The 20,609-nt window shown below is 41.8% G+C and overlaps 1 protein-coding gene and 1 long non-coding RNA gene across 4 annotated transcripts in view; one reads left to right on the forward strand and one right to left on the reverse strand.

Annotated features, from left to right (window-relative positions):
- Window positions 1–633: 633 nt before the first annotated feature.
- Window positions 634–20,609, forward strand: part of SMIM14 (small integral membrane protein 14) — a 54,606-nt gene continuing 34,630 nt past the window's right edge. The window contains exon 1 of one of the 3 annotated variants that reach the window (XM_033060985.2): window positions 634–726. The gene's annotated coding sequence lies outside the window, so the exon portion shown is untranslated. Of the gene's footprint in view, window positions 727–12,322; window positions 12,395–12,816; window positions 12,868–20,609 lie in introns of those variants that run through there. The other 2 variants (XM_033060987.1, XM_033060988.2) reach the window with 2 other exon arrangements.
- Window positions 2,350–12,188, reverse strand: LOC116996916. The gene is made up of 3 exons (XR_004418038.1): window positions 12,073–12,188; window positions 8,536–8,697; window positions 2,350–2,759 (listed from the first exon to the last, which is right to left on the reverse strand). It is a non-coding gene; the product is annotated as an uncharacterized LOC116996916 (long non-coding RNA).

The following is a 20,609-nucleotide window of genomic DNA, read 5'->3' on the forward strand; positions in this document are numbered from 1 at the left end:
TCAAAAATGTCAGGCTTGATCTTCTCTTTTTGTTGCTGGAGGATTACTTATTGGAGAGGAAAGCTGTCTCAATAGATATGTATATTCACTTCTATCCCTTTAGAAACAGGGGTTGAACCTGTAGCATTTTTAATTCTTATTTTATTTATTTCATGAGGTATCCATATATGGATTAATTTCACAGGCTGTGTTAGTATTAGATTATATGCACTTTTCATTTAAGTGTTTGTATGCTCATTTATAATAGTGCTTTATTTTTTAAAAAGGCAACAATTAATATTAATATACTAGGCGATTTTAAAATTTAACCTTCATTTTCTACAGAAGGTACACCTACAGCTCTCTTTTTATGATCCCAGCTTTTAACAAAGAAATGTAGAAATTGTCTTTTTTAATCTGCATATCTTTCAGCACATTTCAGAGACTAAGAATAAATTTAGCCTGCACGTTTATTGTCTGTCATATTGTGTTCCTGTTGTGGCAGCGTCTGCATGATTCAACTTTTCTGCGATTAGTGTTATCATCAAAATAACTAACTGGTCGTGCAAGTTGACCGAGTTTTAAGATGTCATCTTAACTTTCCTGTTCCTCCTATAGGTGTCCATGTCCGGTTGCGTGGCCAGGTGTAAGAGTGCCCTCTCCTGGGTGGAACAGGACAGTTTGCCTTGCTCGGCTGAGACGGATCCCTCTGTCGGGAAGCTTTTCTTGCTTTACAAACAGCTCAAGGTACTGCCACTGCTGTGTCCAGCCTTACCTGCAAAGGTGTTGATGAAGAACTTGTAGGAGTTCTGTAGGCAGAAATGCCAAAACCAGTAGAATAGAAATTGTTCGGTGCTCAGGAAAAGAGAGGAAGTATTCACTCGAGATGCCTGTGCTTACCAAGTTATACTTTTCAAGTTGTTAGCAGATGAAATTTATATGCATTAAAAGGCAGAAGGGGTTCTAACTAAATATTAGAGTGATGTGAAGTCACTCAGGTTGAATTAATATGATTCAATTCATCTGAATTAGTGGAGTTACATCAGAAATCAATCTATGGCATAGCAAAAGTTTTCATTAAATAATGAATGTGCAGAATTTTTTGTAGTTTAATAACACCCTATTGTCCTTCACTTGTTAAGGGCTGTTATTAGAAATTGACAGGACACCCTGGACTTTTCATTAATTTAATATTGGTCTGCCAATATCTTCTAAATTAATGTTATAACTGAACCTGCTGTTTCCTGTAGGAAAACCTAGATACAAAGACACCAAATGCTTTTGAGTCTGTTAGCAAAATTACTGGGGTTCTAAGCTTCCAGTTTTTTTGTGGGGGAGTGATTTTCAGCTGATGGTACATACACCTTGGGGTCCACGGGCCAATTCTTGTGGCTTCATGAAGAAAAAAAAAAGAGGCGGGGGGGAAATTAGATTCAGCTATGAAATAGTTATTGTAATTTTGCAGGAGCACCGAAGCTGATTAATATTCTTAATGATCAGGCATCTACCTTGAAAATTTGGCAACCACAGACTGTCAAGTTGATTATAGAGAACTAGAAGCACTTCTTATAAAGAAAAAGGTGTAAAACTGTGTTCCTTTCTTCCTATGGCATAAAGAAGATAGCAGTCTTTCTGAGGATTCTTTCAAAATGAAAGTAAGCTATGAACACAGAAACAGATTCCACAACCTAACATGGCTTTATTAGTTCTATGATTACTATAAGGGAAGAGAGGATTTGACCAATGGTGACCATTAGTTAACATGCTATGTTGCTGATATATTGTTGTCCACTCAAAAAACATTTTCTACCTTGAGTGAAGAATTTATACCATTTTAAGTATTTTGTATTATCATCTATTAATGTAATAACTTTTAGTATATTATCAAATCTATGCAACTTTATTTAATTAAATGTTGTGATCTTTCTTTCATAGAAAGATACAAAAAGGGAGTTAGAACTGCCTTAAAAGGCCAGCTGGACAGCTTTTCCTGGTCAACTGGACATGATTGTCTCCTCATAGCCTTAGGATTTTTGACTAACAATTGCTGCTATTTTAATAACTATAGGTGCTAAAATCAGATTCAGACTGATACTCAGTAATCCTCCATTTCATAAAAGTCATCAGGACTGAAGAATATCTCAGACCTTTTAGCTAGAAGCTTAAATTTGATGTTCAGTGCAGTGGTAGCCAGAAAAGGGCCTAAATGCAGCTAGTAAGTAAGAGAGAAGATAAAATGGCATTAATATTTTGAAGTGATTGTTTCGGGGGTGGAGTAAGAGTCTCTCATTAGGAGATTTGCTGTTGGAATTAGAACTGGAGCGGCAAAAAGCAGTGAAGCAGTAATTGAATGAATACAGGAATCCAGAATAAATGAAAAAGAAACCCATTTTATTTGGTAGTGGTCTTTATTACTAAAATATCTTCATATTCCTAACAGTGTAGATAAGCTGATTGCTGGGAAGCTCACTGTATAAAGTGGTCCAGCTGCCAGCATATATATCAAATTTGTGTCTCTGGGATGGTTCCACCTGGCTTTCTCTATTTTCCTTTGAGCAGACAGGCAACACTTAAATCAGGGAGTTTATGTTGCAAACGGATCTTCATCACCGCTGTGTTTTCTCTGGAGAAAAGGATGAGAGCAGACACCTTTCCTCTTAATGTACATAACCTGAGACATGGAGCCATCAACACAGGCTGCAGAGATGGATTAAGCTCCTGCAGGCAATAGTTTTATGAATAGTCTTATATGGTGGTCCCACCTCAAAAAAGATTTCCAGCTATAAGAGAATATGCATTAAAGATGTATGAATAACCACAGTATAATACAAGAATATGTGCAATAAAATCAGAAAACTCCTACAAGCCAAGCCACAGAGAAAACATACCCCAGTATACTTTGCATATCAATTGTTAAGAATTCCTTCAATGGTCTCTCCATTTTGTAAAGCACAGGACTTTTTAGGGATCCTGAAAGGTAGGACTAATAATAAAAAAAGTGATCTGGAGCTCTTGAATTCAGTTATTGATGCTTGATCCAGCAATTTCTGATCCTGAGGCTTTTAGAAAATTGTATCTAGAATTTGAACTTGCTTCTAATGATGGCCATTTTGCTAAACTACAGTATAATCTGTCATGATGGGCACCAAATCCACAATTGATGGAAGTCTTTGGGAACTGTCTACAACAAAATTTACACAATAGTGAAGTTTGTTCAAGATCATCCAGAAAAAGCTCAGCTGTGACAGATGGGTAATTTAGATATGTTGATACCATCCTAAAATAGCAGCATTTTGGAGACTCAAACAATTTTGTATTAGGAAAAAAAAAATCCCAAGTTTTTCTATATGTCTTACTACAGTAGAATAATAATTTAGAGTTAAATCCTTAAGACTAAATCCCTAGTCAGTGTTTGCACCATAGTTCTGTAAAAAAGTTAATTGAATAGGATTTCAAATCATAGAAACCAGTAAGGATCAATTCAATAATAGAAGTCAGGACAATCTGATTTATTGTTTTCCTAACCTGATTGTCTTCAGTTTGTCCACGTGGCAAGTAAGAACACTGCACCTGACAATTTATTAGAGAACATTGGGTATAAAGTCAGGTTAAACAAACAAGGCTCAAAAAGTGTCCTGTACTGAGTAATGTACAGTTTCCCTGAACACAGCAGATACAAGCAATTTCTCTGGTCTGTGGATTTCTGCCAGGCACGCAATGTTTCACAGAGCAGTAACTAGAAAATCCCCACTATTCTGTGTGTCTGTATTTTCAGTAATAGCAAATGTCTTTGTTTATGTGGAAGATCTAGTTTAGATGTAAGGAGTTTCTTGTCTTGAACATTCTTCTCAAATGAAGGGTAGCAATTATAGCAGTTTCATTGAAGTATAATCCATCTCACAAAATTCCCTGTTACAACTTTCCCATCTTTCTGACAGTGCAAAAAGATCGCATGGTGAATTGGAACCAGCTTTTAAGGCAATATTCTACACTGTATCTTTCTTTCCCCAAACAGAGGTTAGTTATACTGGGAAGTATTCAATCATGCTGTGTGATTGCCTGTTGATTTTGCAGATTCTAAATCTTACTCCTAAGAATGTTGTGATATTACATTGTTTGTCCCTTCCCCAAACGCAGAACAGACATAAACAATATTAACTTGGCCAGCAGACATATTTATAGGTGCCATACTATCCCTGTATCATAATATCACTCAATCTAATTAATTTTACTCCCACAGAAATTGCAGTGAAAGTGCTTTGCAGGTGTACTTACTCCTAGTCCCACCCCTGAATGGCACCATATCACATCAGGGTCAAGGCTGGAAGGGATCTCTTGAGATCATCTGGACCACCCTTCCTGTCAAAGTGGGGTGAGCCAGTGCAGATTGCCTTGCCATGTCCATTTGAATATCTCTATGGATATGAGACACCACAGCCCTTCTGGGCAACCTCTACCAACGTTCAGTTAGCATCAGAATAAAGAAGTGTTTTCTCACATTTAGCTCTTGTCCTGTCACTGGGCACCATGGTGAAGGGACTGTCTCCCTCAGTATTTTCTCTACAAAGGAGTTGAGCTTCTGCTATGATACAGCTTCAGCTTCCAATCTTTCCATCCTTTTTTTCCAGTAATTTCCTTCAGTTTTAGGGACATCATCTATGTCTAATAATTACCTTAGTAGCCTAACAAAAGGTAACACAAGAACCTGTTTAAACACCAAAAGTGTAAATTCATACTTTCAAACACCAAAGTGGTTTCCCTTAATCTGTTTGGTGTTTTTGCAAAATTTATGAACTGTGAAGTGTGAGTTGAATTGAATTATAGAATGGTTTGGGTTGGAAAGTACTCTAAAGATCACCTACTTCCACCCCTCTTCCATGGGTGACACTTCCCACTAGACCAGGTTACTCAGAGTCCTATTCAACCTGGCCTTGAGCACTTCCAGGAACGTGGCAGCCACAGCTTCTCTGGAAACCTGTTCCAGTGTCTTACCACCCTCACAGTAAAAAACTTCATCCCAATAAACCCATTGTAAAAAGTCTCTCCAGCCTTCCTGTAGACCCATTTTAGGTACTGAAAGAACACAGTAAAGTCTCCCCAGAGCCTTCTCTTCTCCAGACTGAACAGCTCTCAGCTGTTCCTCATAGGAGAGGTGCTCCATCCTTCTGATCATCTTTGTGGCTCTCCTGTTGACTCATTCCAAGAGGTCCATGTCCTTCTTATGTTGCAGGACCCAAAGCTGGATACAGTACTCCAGGTGGGATCTCACAAGGGCACAGTAGAGGGGATGAATCATGTCCCTTGACCTACAGACCATGCTTTTGATGCAGCCCAGGACATGTCTGGCTTTCTGGGCTGCAAGTGCACATTGCCAGATCATGTCCAGCCTACAAGTACTGCCAAGTCCTTTCCAGCAGGGCTGCTCTCAATCCATTCTCCTCCCAGCCTATATTTGTCCTTGGGACTGCCTTAAGCCAGATGCAGGACCTTGTACTTGGCCTTGTTGAATTTCATGAGGTTCACACAGACCCACTTCTCAAGTATCTCAAGGTGCCTCAGAATGACATCCCTTCCCTCCAGTGTCTTGTTCACACCACTAAGCTTGGTGTTTTCAGCAAGCTTGCTGAGGATATACTACAGAAGAATCCTTTTTTCCTGACTAGACAGTGTTGTCAAGTTCTGTAATGCCAAATTTTCTTTCTTACACTAAACCACTTGTAGGGTTTACAGTTCCTCTTCAAAAGGTGTGACATACTACAGCAAACATCATACCACCTCTATCATACAACATCCTCAAACAAAATTTGCTCAAAAGAAAATATGCACAATACATTATGTCTATAGAGATCTTGTCCAGCTGAGAGAGCAGTCACTTCTTGTACGCTTGTCAATGTTCTAATATGCAAAGTAAAAAGTACAGTTGAATGTGCTTCAGAAACCAGAGTATCACTTACACTGATAACAGATCAGATTTTTTCCAACAATGTGATTTTGTTCTCTGTAGTCCATACAGAGATGCTGCCACATTTTATGCAATAGAATACCGATCTTCAAGTGCTGACTGGCAGAGTTATGCCTTTTGATACATCTCCTCAGTGACACATGAAATGTCTTCTTTTTGTCATGTCTTTTTTCTTAGTAAATAATGCCTTGGCTTTTTAATGGATGGTACTCTTACATTTCAGTCATATACTAAGTGCTTAATACTAACTGCAAACTGCATATATCCATTTCAGATCAGAGTAATTCTCAGTTCAGAACCAGAAAATTTTAACTCATTGCTGCTTCTTAGTTATATGTAAAGTGTTTTAAAAAATCCATTGGGATCTTGTTTTCATTTTCTCTTCTCACTTCTGCACCTGATACCAAATCTGCTTGCTTGCATTTTAGCTTGTGATTTGTCTATCAGATATGGCTTCTTCTATTAGGCATTCACTCGGAAATGAACAGGGACTCATTTTTACTTCAAGTCTGTGAGAACTGTACCGGTTGATGGCTCTGACTCATGTTCAGAGGCATTTTGAGACTAAATGCTGAAATGGCTCTGAACATAGAGGGTGACATGAGATGTGTTTTTCCCGAGTGGCAGCAGTTTTCAGATGAATATAACAACATTAGCTGCTCGTAAATTTATGGCTACAGATAGCTTATGTGAACCACAATTGCTTATGAAGCAGTTCACTCTGTTTTTCATCTTTCCTTTGCAAGAAAGCCACCACAATTGTGCAGCTGCTATTATGATTTCTACTTCAGAGGAAAAACTATTCTTTAAGGTTGTAGCAGTGTTGCTTCACTTGGACCACATTTTTAGAGGGGACTGCCCAAAGCAATTGCAAAATAATGTTCCCAATACTGACTGGATAATTATCAATGAAATTTAGTGGACCATTAACTTACATGGTTACTGAGAACATGCTATTCTAATACTGCAGAACCATTTCAGCCTAATTCAGATGGTGTATTTTTACCAGTGAGTGTTATCATTAACAATCTGGTAGCTCAGGACTTACAGTAATTTCACGACTATAAGGCGCACCCTTTTTACTAAAATTTTCCCCAAAACCCAAAGTGCACCTTATAGTCCGGTGCACCTTATCTGATGTACAAAGTTGCGACATTTGCCACCCCGGAAGTGCGAGCCCGCAACAGTCCCCAGCCAAGCAAAGCCCGCCCGGCGGAGGCATCAGGCCAGCGCCGGGTCGGGGCGAGCCCGGCGGCATCAGGGCAGCGGCCACGCAGTGGGGGGAAAGCGCGGCAGCGCAGCTCGGGCAGGGGGGCAAAGCTGCCGACATCGGGGAGGTGGCCCCATAGGGTGGGCCCGCCAGTATTGGGGCGGCCCCCGCGCGGGGAGGCGGAAAGCCACCGGAATCAGGGCAGCGGCGGCACGGGGCGAGCCTGCCGGCATCGGGTCACCCGGAGCGCCAGGGGACTCCCGGAGTGCACTGGCAGCACGGGGTTCCTGGTGCACCAGGGGGGCGTGTGACACCCGGAGTGGCAGGGAACTCCCGGAGCAGCGGGGCCCCGGGGACGCTGCACGGAGCGGCGGCGGACATAGCCCGGCCCCAGGGATGCTCCACGGAGCAGCAGCAGGCATGCCCCGGCCCCAGGGACGCTGCACGCAGCGGCAGCGGGCATAGCCCAGCCCTTGCCGGGTACAGGCGGGCCCGGGGGCCAATGGCTGCCAGGTTGAGGCGGGGCCTCAGCCAGCAACCGCATGGGGGGAGCTGGAGGCGGAGCCTCACTGCAAAAAAAAAGTGCGCCTTATAGTCCGGTGCACCTTATATGATCTACAAAGTTGCGAATTTTGCTGGCTCCCAGGGGGTGCGCCTTATAGTCCGGTGCGCCTTATGGTCATGAAATTACTGTAATCCTCTATTTTTAAATTGCATTTTACAAGACTGACCTTGTAAGCATCCCAATTGGCCTGCTTGCATTTCACAGTTATTCGAAATTATTTGTCATTAGTCAAGTGTAAAATAATCCTTGTCATCTCCTCAACTTCAAATTTCCTTCATCCGTTTCCTAGTTTGGAAAACTTCACTGGGCAGCTGTGGTCTGGCAGCACTGCAGCAATCCTTTGGGTCATTTTCCTGATACTGTGGCTAATCGATCACAAAAGTCTGTGCTGGTATGTTAATTCTTCAGGAGCACAAATGATCCTCCATAGGTCCTCTGACAATTTCAGTGGAGTTTCTTGTTTCCACTGAGCCATATTTTTTCTGTGAGCTCTGATGATTGTGGTTGAGTGTTCATTAAGTTTAGATCTGCACATTGACAGAAAATCTGGCAGTATAAATTTGGTTCAGTGGTGAATACATGAGTAAATATCAGTTAAATTAATGTAAGTACAAATACAGCTTTTGTGCCAGCCAGTTCACAGGCTTGCTGCCTAGTGTCCTAAAGTGCTTTTCAATTCTCCAGAGCTTTGTGAGATGCCAGCCCAGCTGAATTCTAGAAATGCTTGCAGGCAACTTTTCTAAGGACTTGGCTTCCTTTTCCAAAATTAGATTTCCCTTTCCAAAAATCCCAGTGTTGCTGCCAAAAGGCTTCTCTTACCTTGATGTTACAAGGGTATTCAATAATCTTTTCCTTATGTTTCCTAGGTGCCATTTTCAGACCATTTTGCAGACCTCTTCCAAATGGCTTTTTGATATCAAAATTTGCAGCAGAGTTTCCTGCAGATTGCCTCTAGGAATTGCATTATCTACTTATTATAAACTGCATACAAGAAACGAGAGAGCATACAGAAAAGCAGTTACATTAGGAGGATTTGCCCCATTTCTAGGTCATTTTTCAGATCTGATGAAACTGCATGAATTGCAGATGAACAATTTCCACTCCACAGAGTACCTGGATGTCAGCAATACAATGCCTGGTGACACGACCAATGCAACAAAGATGAGACGAACATCAGCAGAAAAAGAACTTGAGAATGGGAAAAGTAATGTTCTTGGGTGTCTGTAAACAAGCTCATTCATTATTTGGCAAGTTAGATCACCAACATGACTCCTACTTTACCATTGCCTGTGGGGGTAGAAAAGTTGAAAGCTAGCACTGTGGATGTGGAATGTGACACCTGCCTCTTGCTTTACAAAATACCCAACCCACACATCAGATGATGGATGGAGAGAATGTCATAGCAAGTTTTGCTCAGCTTCCACTCTCCTTCATTGTACAGGGTTTTGGTAGAAGGACTATTACCATTCTCTGCTCTTTAATGAGAGTTGTCTTCATAGTTTTAGCTTGGCAGTGGACAGCACAGTTCTTTTAGTGTGCTAAAATCAGTGGATTCACTATTTCCTTGTTACTAGCTGATTTTGAATGCATTTCATGGCTTTGTTCATAAAGTAGTCTAACTCATCACTGTTTTCATCATAGATTGACTGCCAGAATGGAGACTTCATAGAGTGAGTCTGAAAATAGCCTCCATATCAGGATCTTGTTTTACTGCTGTATTGTGCACTAAATTTGTGAGTGTAAGGGGGAGCAGATGGCTGAAGCCTGGGAGTAGGAAGCTGAGATAGAATCAGTGCCTGCTATGGCTTGTTCATTTGCCCGTGGGAACCAGGAGGGCCAAATTCTGAGGGATGCTCTGGCAGAATGTTTTATGTAAAATACCCAGCTACTTTCTGCTTACGTCTACGTTCTTGCTGATTTGAAAGCAATGAGCTTATGCATTGTTTCTCTTGCTCCTGGTCTCTACTTTCTGTGGTTCCTGTTGCCTGCCCCTCTTCCTTGACAGTTCATCCTCTGAGGTTTCATACATGAGGATACGCCTTTCACAAATCCATCCTTCATTAGATCCATCAGCTTCCCATGTTTCCAAGTATGCCAATGAAAACATATATGTTGAATAAAGAAAAATAATCAGGAAGACAGTTGCTATTTTGCTGTCAAAAGGCAGTGCAAATAATGCAGGATACTGGAAAAAACCTTCAGCTTTTTACCAAGACCAGTTATGTAAAACTATTTTCAGATATGCTGCGCTTTGCAGTAACAACATTGGGTGAAGAAATGAGAGTGGGGAGGGGTAGCTTTTATCTCACTCAGCAGGGCTGGCTGGCCAGCTAGGTAGTGCTGTTTGCACATCTCTTCGAGGTGCAATTTCAAGACATTACCAGACGTAATGCAAATACTTGAACGGGGTGTTGCGGGAAATGAGCCAGAAAGACGTGATGCACTGAGGTCTGAGGAGGCTGCATTTGATTCAAAGTGAGGAAGACATCCCAGCTCTAGCTGTGCCACCATTGCATACTGCTTTCTTGTAGACCACTCAGTTGTCACCACTCTCAACTCCTGCCTCTCCTATATAGACTTTTTGCAGGCTCATATTATTTCTGACAAGGCATCTCATGCTTCTGGTCCAGCTCACTTAGTCTTGCCTTTCTAGTTCTAGGATTGTTCACATTCAGAATAAATCACTGAGATTCTCTTATCAGTTTCAATGGTTCCTCCAACTATGCCTGCTATCATTTTAGCAACTGCTGGTTGACTTTGTCCAAGAGCTCTTTGGCAAGAAAACAAGTGTTCGGCATTCCTGCCTCAGCTTGGCAGGAGCAACCCTCCTCTCTGCTATTGTGCAGTTGGCATTTCTCTCCTTTCTTGTTCAGGACTAATGGTAAGATATGTCTGTTTTGGGGATTTCAGGACCTCAGATCCATTTTCTAGAACAATGGCTAGCCCTGTGTATGAGGTGTGGGAGACAGGCAAGACTTCTTAATGATGTTGAGAAGCTGCCTTTGCTTGTTTCAAGGGTGGCTTGTTTCTGGTGAAGGATTAGGAGAATGGCTGAGGGAGAGCTGGAAGGAAGGATACAGCTAACAGTTGATCATTCTTCCTATGACTAATCTCTGACACCATTGTCTAGATTACCTTAGTGTATGGCCAGGACAGCCAAAGAAGACTTCAAGCCAAGTGTACTTCGATATTGGTGATGTTCATGGCTCCTGTTGCAGTCCAAACTCCTGAACAGGCTGTCAAGAAACCTGTTGTCCCTGGAAACCTTGTAGGGATATTGTTTCATACTTCCAAATTAAAGATTAAGTTTTAGCATCCTTAGTGCCTGACCAGAGGCTTAGTTTCCTGGATTGAGGTAAACAAAATTACACAAGTTCTGCATAGTTTAGCTTTTTTGTGTGATGGCCTGGCTTTGTGTCAGTGCCTTGCCTCCCTTTTCAGTATTGCCGCTGCTTAGTTGGGTGCTAAGACGAGAAAGGACTAAAATGTGGGAGAGCCAAGATCAACAGCAAGTCAGGACTGTATGGCACTGCTAGACAAAGGCAGCTTACTTGCTGCCTCTCAGAAGTGGAATGGATATGTCCAGAGCCAGCCATAACTGAGCAGAGTTGGTCTACCTGCATCTTTCAGAGACAGGTGACAGCGCACCAGCAATGCACCAGCGATGGTTGGACATGCAAGGCTGCCAACTGGAAGTGCATCCAAGACTTGGCAAAGTAACATAGGCAAGACACCCAAAGTTAGGAAAAAACTTTCAGAAAAAAGCTGTAGCCATGAAAGGAGGCTTAAAAACCCCATGACAACTGTAAATAGTAATGAGAACACCATATGTGGGTCATATGAGATTATGCGGCACTGGTCAGAGCACTTGCAACTTCTATCCAACCCTTCTTTCTCACTCTAATTGCAGTACTGTCCTTGTTTCCTGGCTTGCAGGAGGTAATACAGCCTTGGAAATATTGGAGGACAAGATTTTCTTCTCTGTGTAATCCCTGGTATCAGTGCCCCCAAGAGAAGATGTGGTCCATCTTTCTGTATTTTGAGCATGACACACCCTCGTCTTGGCTGACTGAGAAGCCACAATCTGATTTTCCTTTCTAACTTCATTTACAGCATCTAAATGGCTATTTTGATGGATGCTTTAATTGCTTAGAAGCCCGTGAGTCACGAGCTCCTGAACAGGCTTTAGATTTCAAGATGAGAAACCACCCTCGTAAATTCCCTTGTACTTCGGTGGGGATGGCTGGGGCCAAGCGGCCAAGGTGACCGTGTTTGTGACAGGGGGCTGTGGCAGACCCGCAGGCACACCTGGTCCCGCAGCAGTCCCGTCCCTGCGTCCTCTCCGCGCTGACCTACCGGAGCTTTATTTTATGGCCGCCGCGTCGCTCGGCACTGCGCCACTCGGCCTTGCCGGACATCGCGGCCCGGGACACGGGTGTCCCTGCCCGCAGCAGGGCTCAGGCTCCCGTGCCGGGCGGAGGGGCGGGAGCGCGGGGCGGGAGCGCGCGGCGCCGCCCCGGCCCCGCCGCCGCCGCCGGGAGCCGGCAGATCCGGGTCTCGTGGCGCGGGCTGACGTGTGAGCCGGCCCGAGCCGCGGGGCCGAGCCGCGGGGCCGCCCCTGCTCGCCCGGCCGCCCTGCCCCCGCCCCGCAGCCCTCCGCGACGGCGGCCAGAGAACGGTGAGCGGGGCCGCCGCGGCGGGGCCGGGGAGGGCGCGGGCTGGCGGCAGCCGAGGGCTTGCGGGGACACCCCCCCAGACCCTCCGTCCGCCGGGCGCGGCGCGGGCCGGGGAGCGGCGGCGAAGCCCCGGGGGTGCTGCAGGGTAACTTCAAGCCTGTTGAAGTGCAGAAACGTCCCTGCCGCGGGGCGCTTCGCCGGGTGCCGGGGAAGGTAAACACCGGGAGAGCCGGAGCGTCTCCGATCGGTGTCAGGCAGCTCTCGTTTTCTTCCAGACCAGAGTAACGTCGCCTCGTCTTTTGATCAGCTGGTCTGATTGTGGTTTTTCTGGTTGTTGGAGATTTCAGTGCGAAGTGGCACTCTTCGGTTTTCTTTTTTTTTTTTTTTTCTTAAAGGATCTCAGTCTGATACTTGGAGCCAAAGAGGTTTAGTTTTCCCTCTTTAAAGAAGCTGGCAGTGGCGTGCCGACACCAGGGTATGTGCTCCCAGGCTGCTCCCCGTTTTACGAGCAGGGTGCAGCTGAAGTGGGAGAGATGAAACAATGTCATGCGAAAGATCATCTCGGGAAAAGGACGGTATCATACTGCTGTTAATTTCTTAAAGATAGGATTCCTGCCAGGAGCTTTTCATGTACGCTCAAATATGTGATTCCTATGGAATCAGTGGAGAAAAGATATATTGGCCTTGGAGACCACAAGGTACAGTTATTTCTCTGCTGCTGTCACTGTGCTGGCTTCGCCAGCTGTCCTGCCCTGCAGCTCAGCCACTGCCTTCCATGGCAGTTCTGAGGCCTTGGCTAACCAGCACTTTTACGTGAATGTGATGCAAGACCTACATCAAAAACTTTGGTTTCCTGACAAACACCTGTTTGCCTAGTTAAGTGTCTTCAGGCTTGCCTTTTAGTTTGCAGACTGCTTGTGTTTTAATACTGTCTGAACATCCAGATCTATGCAGATACATAAGTCTTGAAAACCAACTCCAGTTTTTAGATGCAAAGACATGTAACATTTGGGTCTTAGTAGCATTTTACGTTGATGGTGTTAGTGTGCCTACTGGGGAAGGTGTGTGTCTTCAGTGAGTATTAGTGTGATATATATTATAAGTCTTTAAATGCTTAGGTATTAGAGCACTATCCACCTTTACTCATTTATGTTACATTCCAAAAGCAGACATAAGCTCAAAAAAATCAGAAGTGTGGGAGATCAGTTTTACTTTTTTATTTCTTCCTATATCCTTGATAATTTTATCCAATTCCTGTGACTCAATGAGATGAAAGAAATCAGTCTTTGATTTTAAAAAGTGACCCTGTCGCTGACAGTGAGGCTTGAAATGGTAGAAGCAGTTTGCAAAATGAAATTAATTGTAATGTTAGCAGTCCTTAGTTGGTTCACTTCGAATCACTGTTCCTTCCTCTCACTGTGGGTGAGTCCAACATCTTTGGTTCTTTTTGCCCTTTGTAAAAGACAAGATTTACAATGTTTGCCTAACTCTTGTACAGAGTTCTTTTAAGTATCTGTACTGAGTATTTTAAGTAATTTAAGATCATTTTGTAGAAGGAGCTAAATAACATCAAAGCTACACTGGATGTGTTGTTGGTAATTCCACACTGTGGTGTTGTGTGTGTTTCTTGGACTGGCAGGGACGTCCCTGACGCACTCCGGACCATAAGCCCCAAGGTCTGCTGTAGAACCAAGATGATGGTAGCAGCAGTTTTTTAGCTCTGGGTGGATCTTTTTTTGGCTTAGTTGGATATTATTTTGCTGACTACAGAAATAAATGTAGTAGAAAAGATTCTATTAAATTCTTTATATTGCACACATTGTGATGGTTTGGCAACACCTTATATAAACCGCAATGAAATCCATTAAGCTCCAAACTGCATGGCCCAGTTACATGAGCAATATTCTGCAGTCCATGTTCTTTTATTCTAAGGGTAAAATGAGAAAAATACAGTTGTTATTAAAGAAATATTTTACATTTAAAACAATTCATTATGTTTCAATAATTTTTAAACTCTTTTACCTGCTATCAAAAAGTTGGTATTTGTTTTTGGAGATAGTTTCTAACTGACTTCTGGTTTTGTTATTAACTTCTCATTTCCTACTTTCATATATTTAAATTTCAGAATAAGTGGTGTGTGAATGTTATTTGCATAACAGATGTGTAATAAAACTACATTTATGTGTTTAGAATTTTACCTCCTAGATATTATGGGTACTTGACATACATACACTGGGTCTTCTTAAAGACCATGTTTTGTCTCTGCTTAAGTTTGTCATGCCAGAATTCGACCTAACACCATCATGAGACTTCACAGCTACAATGAAAGTAGCGAGATCTTCTCTTCTTATAAATGCATATGGATGGCAAAGGTGTACAGTACCCTGACAATACCAAGTATCAAATTCTTACTCTCTGTGTTTTGAACATTTATCAGATTCCTAATCACAACAAATACAAAAATATTTTGGCAGTTGAATTTATGTATATAAAGCTTATTGTCATCTGTCCATATTCTGCTTGGGACACAGCTTGGAGAGCCTGTGAGCCTACTTGGCAAACATGCTGTTACACACTCTGCATATTTGCATTTACATATTTGATATTACACTTGATGTTAAACATGGTGTCCTAACTTCCTGGGTTAGAGAGTCAATTTACGAACAGATCATCTAGTTGTTAATGAGGCACCTGATTCTGCAAAATGCTAATACTTCTTGGAAAATCCAAATACTCCCAAAGTACCCTCTGTAAGTACAGTGGAAGCTAAGAAAACTTTCTAAGGCTCTGTTACAGAGCTGAATCTTACAGTCTTTGCTCAGGTAGAAAGAAAAAGAGATTACTTTCCCAGAAGAGCTCCTTCAGCCTGTGTGCCTTGACTCAACAGCTTCCTTCCCTAGTTCCCAATGAGCCTAATTTGAAGACTCCTTAGCTCCTAATTATGAAGGAATATAGTCAGGGATATGAGAAGGATTAGTGTGTGTTAGCTGTGTTAGTCTTACTTCTATGACAGAACAGTGGTTCTGCTAGCAGTATAGTGGAGATATATTGTCCTGTCCTCTTCCCTATTCCCACCACCTATTCCACACTATTAGCTGAGGCTGGGGCAAGAAAAAGGTCCCTCAGTGATAATTGATAGGGCTTTTCATGAAAGATTTGAGGATGCTTGGGGGAGCTGCCCCTGACATGATTGAGTGATGGTGCATTTGCATTGTTAATTGAACAGATATGTTTCAGAAGCTTTCGTTTAAGTGTCTAACTGGCATTTTTACAGATAATTGAACAAATTAGTCCCATTTGAATGGGAACAGATAGAATTACACTTGATAAAAGTTTTCGTCATTAAGATTAATTCTGATTCTTCTCCAGCTTTGCATGCATTAAAAAGCATGGCTTTCTGGAGCTAAATATAGTTTCATTTTTACTTTATAAAACTTCTAGACAAATGTCAGATCCAAACCACTGAGCGCTCCTCAGAAAGAAAAGATTTTTATCAGGAAAAAAAACCAGGAAAGCTGGACAAAATTGTAGCAGCAGCCATGTACATTATATAAGCAGCTGCAATGCTTATTTACTTTATTTGTTGAATCTTTACAGACCTCTAGTATTAGAGCTTTGGTCTTTTTTGTTTGTATGTTCACATGTGTATTTCCCATTATTTAATAATAAAATCTTTATTTTTAACTGGGCAATATTTTAGACAACATGATAAAATAATTTATATATTTTTATCACACATTAAAAAGTTATTTAGGGGAAAAAAACATCCGTCTGAAGGAAATTACGTGAAGGTGTGAAGAAAAGTTGGGGTTAGCTCTTCAAACAGTTGAACTAAATCAAGTGTGAAAGAAAGCTTCCTGGTGTGAGCAGCCTTAGTTTAACAAGAATTCCAGTGCAAGTGATTACAGTGTTGTTACGGGTTCCTCACCCTGGTATCTAGATGAGACTGATCAGATGTGACCCATCATTAAGAACCTCTATTTGAAAATACTAGGTAAATGTTTTATCAGAGAGCCCTATGAAATGTAGAACTACTCGTATTATATTATTATATTTCTTACAGAAAAACATTTTTGAGCCCTGGAGATTGTCAAATGGCTTAGCTTCAAATTAGTGTGTAGAACAAAGGTGTCTAAAGATGAAAGATACATTATTTTCTCTGTGAAAACGGTGGAGCCAAAGGTAAAAGGTGTGTTGCAAACTAATCCTGATCTTGTGAAAGAGTACCATAGATTTTTGTTGTGCAAATTAATAAAATGGATTTAAAAATCTGTTGCTAGTAGGTGCGAGGGAGAGTTGTGTAATTTGCATAACACTTTCCTTTTGGTAATCTAGTCTGTGAGTCTGCTGAATTAGATGGATGATATTCTCTGGTAAAAACTGGGTCATCTGTTAGCTAAACATATGTAAATAACCAAGTCCAGAAATCCTGTTAATTGCTACAGATTCCCTCTGGTATAAGTACTGATTAAAAAAATTCTAATTGATAAACTTCAAATTGTTTACTGCAGGTATGTAAAAAACCTGATTCAACTTCCATTGAAGTTGAAGACAGGCACCAGCTAGCTTCAGATAAAATTTCATCTGGCCTAAAGGGGTTAGGAGTAGGGCTGCCAGGGAATAGAGCTGCTTTCATCTGAAAATTGAAAATCCTGCTATCTTTCTCAGCATGCTGCTACCCTGTTAAATCTGTTTGCTCAGTGGCAAGTTATTAGAAACATATGTCATCCCTGGAGAAAAAAATAATGAAAGTATTCCAAAGAATTTCAGTATCATTTTGTGTTTGTATGTGATTGGAGTAACATTAAGGAGTAGTGTATTTTTACAGTTTTAAGGATTTAGTAAGGTATTTTGTAATGTAAACAATTGTACTCTTAATATACTAGTATAAAAAAGCTTCATAGCTTATGGTTTAAGGCTGCATTTGCTGCCTCAATATGGTGGAAAAAGTTTCATTTTTATTTGTTTTGAAACTGTATGGTTTTTGTAAAAAAGTGAATAAGAGACTTTTTTTCACATTTAATTTTGAAAAGAGTCAAAATGTCTAAAAATTTCTGAATTATTAACACTTCAAAAAAACGAATTTGCAATAATGAGTTACTGCAGGCCACCTGAGCTGCAGTAACTGCCTGGCTGCTCATGGTTAGCTCAGGACCACTCTGGCGTGTCTCTTTTACAGACTGAGCAAAATCATGTTTCAATGGTTAAAACCAGCACAGTGGGTTATATAGTTTCTTATAGGAGCATACTTTTAAAATACTTTTAAAAATGAATTATTAGTTTTGTATTATGAAGCCCAGAAGTCAAGTCCAGAATACCTCTCAGGTGGGTAATAAACAGCAAAGTCAGGTTCCCTGTCCTGCTTCCATGGGGGGCTAGTATGAGATGCTCACCTCTGCCATTTTCCATCTGCAAGGGTACTCTATTCTTGCTTCCCTGCAAAAGCAGGCCTGCCCTTTGGGAGGTCTACTCCTCTTCAGTGTGTAGCCACTTGCTGAGAATCTGGCCTGCCAAAGCAGCACAAGCCTTTGGCCCTGATTGGCGTGTCCTCACAGCATGGGTGTCCTCACAGGGCTGGTGCAGAAGTGCTTCCAGCAGATTTTTTGGGTTTAATGTGTTGCTTCCTGCAGCAGTGCATCACTCGTACAGCTGCAGGAGTGCTGAATTTGGGAGATTGACAGTTGTTTGGGAATGGGAAGAGCAATGTCAGCAAGCAATAAGACAGTCTGTAATGCTGGAGACTCTAACCAAAAGCAGGAGAGTGAGCTAATATGCCCAGGTTTTCTACTTAGTATTGAAGAACCATGGAAGTCAGTGAGAGTTCTTGCATTGCTGAAAACCAACGGAGAGGATTCCCAGTTTGCTCTGTAAACTGGCTGAAATACTATGTGTTAGTAATTTTGCAGAGGGTAGCTCACCTTTTTGCATTAACGTATGCTAAATGAAATTATTAATAGCTATTAGTTACTCAGTGCAATAGGAATACGTAACTTTGTCCTAGACCATTGTCAGTCTCCTACACTAGAAGAAACTGAAGCATTTACTTAGCAGAAAGAGGGTATTATTCTTGGACAATGTTCTGTGTCATTGACATCTTCTCTTAATGAGTTTTCATATTCCGAGAGCTTTCTTTGAGAAAAATGTCATCATTTTAACAAAAGGATGACCAAAGTTGACAGCTGGCGTTTGGTAATAACATTCTGTATCAAATATCAGTAAATGAATTCTAAAACAGCTGGACTGCTTTTTTGGTCCATGACTGTATGTGCATAATTAGCTCCTTTTCAAGTGTTGGCCAGAGGAAATGTTGAGCCACCTGCATGGGAATAAGTAAATAGCTTTTTTTCATCTTGGTGGATCTTATTTAGCTCCCTTAGGGAGTTCAGTTTTGGTCACTGACATCAACCTTATTGCCTTTAAAGCCTGAAATCTCTCTTTGTCTCTTTGTCCTGGCATACTGGGGTCTGACCATGAAAGAAAAGAGGGGAAACAGCACTGTAACAATGAGGAGTTTCAGTGTGTGGTTCTTGTCCTCTGAGAGTTGTACTTGACACTGACAAGACTTAACTAAGCTGAAAGAAGCATCTGTATAATCTTCTGTATTTCCCTGATGTGCCGTTCTGTGTGGACCTGATGCAGCTCAGCGTACCTGTAACCTTGGTTAGCGCAGCCCAAAAATTGTAAGTTTCCTGCCAGGTTCTTATTTGATCCTACCATTCTTTGAAGAGGTGTGAACTTTTTTACGTACTTCAGTTTGAGAAAGGTTGTGATGCTTGGCTGTGAAAGGGCTTTGACCATAATTATAAGCAGTTGAAGTTTTTGTGCTCTGATTCCTGCTTCACTGCTCTAGGTGCTAGCACTGCTGTTGGCAGATTGGCTCAGAAGAATAATCCGCCCCATTCAGAGCAACTCCAAATGTCCACTTCAGGGTGAAAATGTTAGCAACCCAGCAATGCTCAGAATGTTGTGGTGGTCACACAGTAGTGGAGTTGTGCTGTGGAGACAAGAGATGTATCAGTGCTCTTGTAGTCCTGTAAGACCACCAGAAAATAAAACAACTCAGAGACCTTTACCATTTATTTCTCAGCTTCAAGTCTGTCCCTGCTCAAAAGCTCCTTCCCTGATTTCAGATGTCACTGTAGTATCCTTCAGTGGCTGGCTCAGCATTTCTTAGTTTCTTTGGCTTTGTCCTATTTTTAAGGAGTTGTTTTGTATTATGTTTGCATCTTTAGGAAACACCAGATGAAGGACACTGGAAAATTAATTCATTGTTTACTTACGAGGTGATTTGTGGGACAGTAGCAAAATTACTCAACTAGTATGCCTTGAGCAGGATGTGTCTGGGTGAGAATTTCTCTTGTGGAGCTCCTGCTGGGATCTCTAACTCCTGCTTGATCAGTATCAGTCAACTTGGTTGAATCCAACAAGAACTCCACCAGTTGCCTCCATCTGGGTGTGTGTGTAAGCGTTGACTTTTCCGTGAGGAAGGGCACTGGCTTAGCTCAATCTGCATTGAAGAGTTCATCTTAGGTCTTGTTAATTATCCTGAGAAAAGTTGTAGTCCAAAAAAGTACTTGCCAACTTATTAAACTACAGCTGGAAGTCCAGGGAGTCATGCTGATGCTTTCAAGTACAAAACCAGCTGCTCTTGCCCCACTCCCTGGAATTATAAAGAGAGTGGAGATGGTTGCTTTATACCATGAAAGTATAAAGCAATATCGTTCTATGCCTAGGAACCCGCTTTGGAAAAAGCCATTGAAATTGTTGCAGCTCTTTTCCTTAGAAAAGCTAAATGGGTGATCTGAGCAGGGACAATTAGTTGAAGAAAACTGTAATTGGAGCCACACTTGACTGTGGCAGCTCTCCTATTGGCAGGACCCACATTCATATCCTGCTGTTTTGCTTTTGCTGCCCAGTTAGCCAGTTGGTTTCCTATTGTCCTGAAAATTCAGTTTTATGCCCAGGGGGAGGCGTGGTAGAAAAAGATCATCAGTAGTTCTCTAGAGATCATGCAGATCTACTACTGCATGTGGTCATGGAGAATTGAGATCCTAGTGCACGAAATCTGATGAGAGTCATAGTATTTGTTCCAGTAAAAATAGGGTGCAGCTGTAAGTGTGAAAGAGATGATGAGAGAGAGCTTCTCTTGGGTTATTAATAAAAGGGATTAAAAATCAACATTATAAAAAAGCCAAATATAATGTTGCCATGCGTCAG

This window comes from Catharus ustulatus, chromosome 5 (assembly GCF_009819885.2).
Source record: "Catharus ustulatus isolate bCatUst1 chromosome 5, bCatUst1.pri.v2, whole genome shotgun sequence".
NCBI classification, from domain to species: domain Eukaryota; kingdom Metazoa; phylum Chordata; class Aves; order Passeriformes; family Turdidae; genus Catharus; species Catharus ustulatus.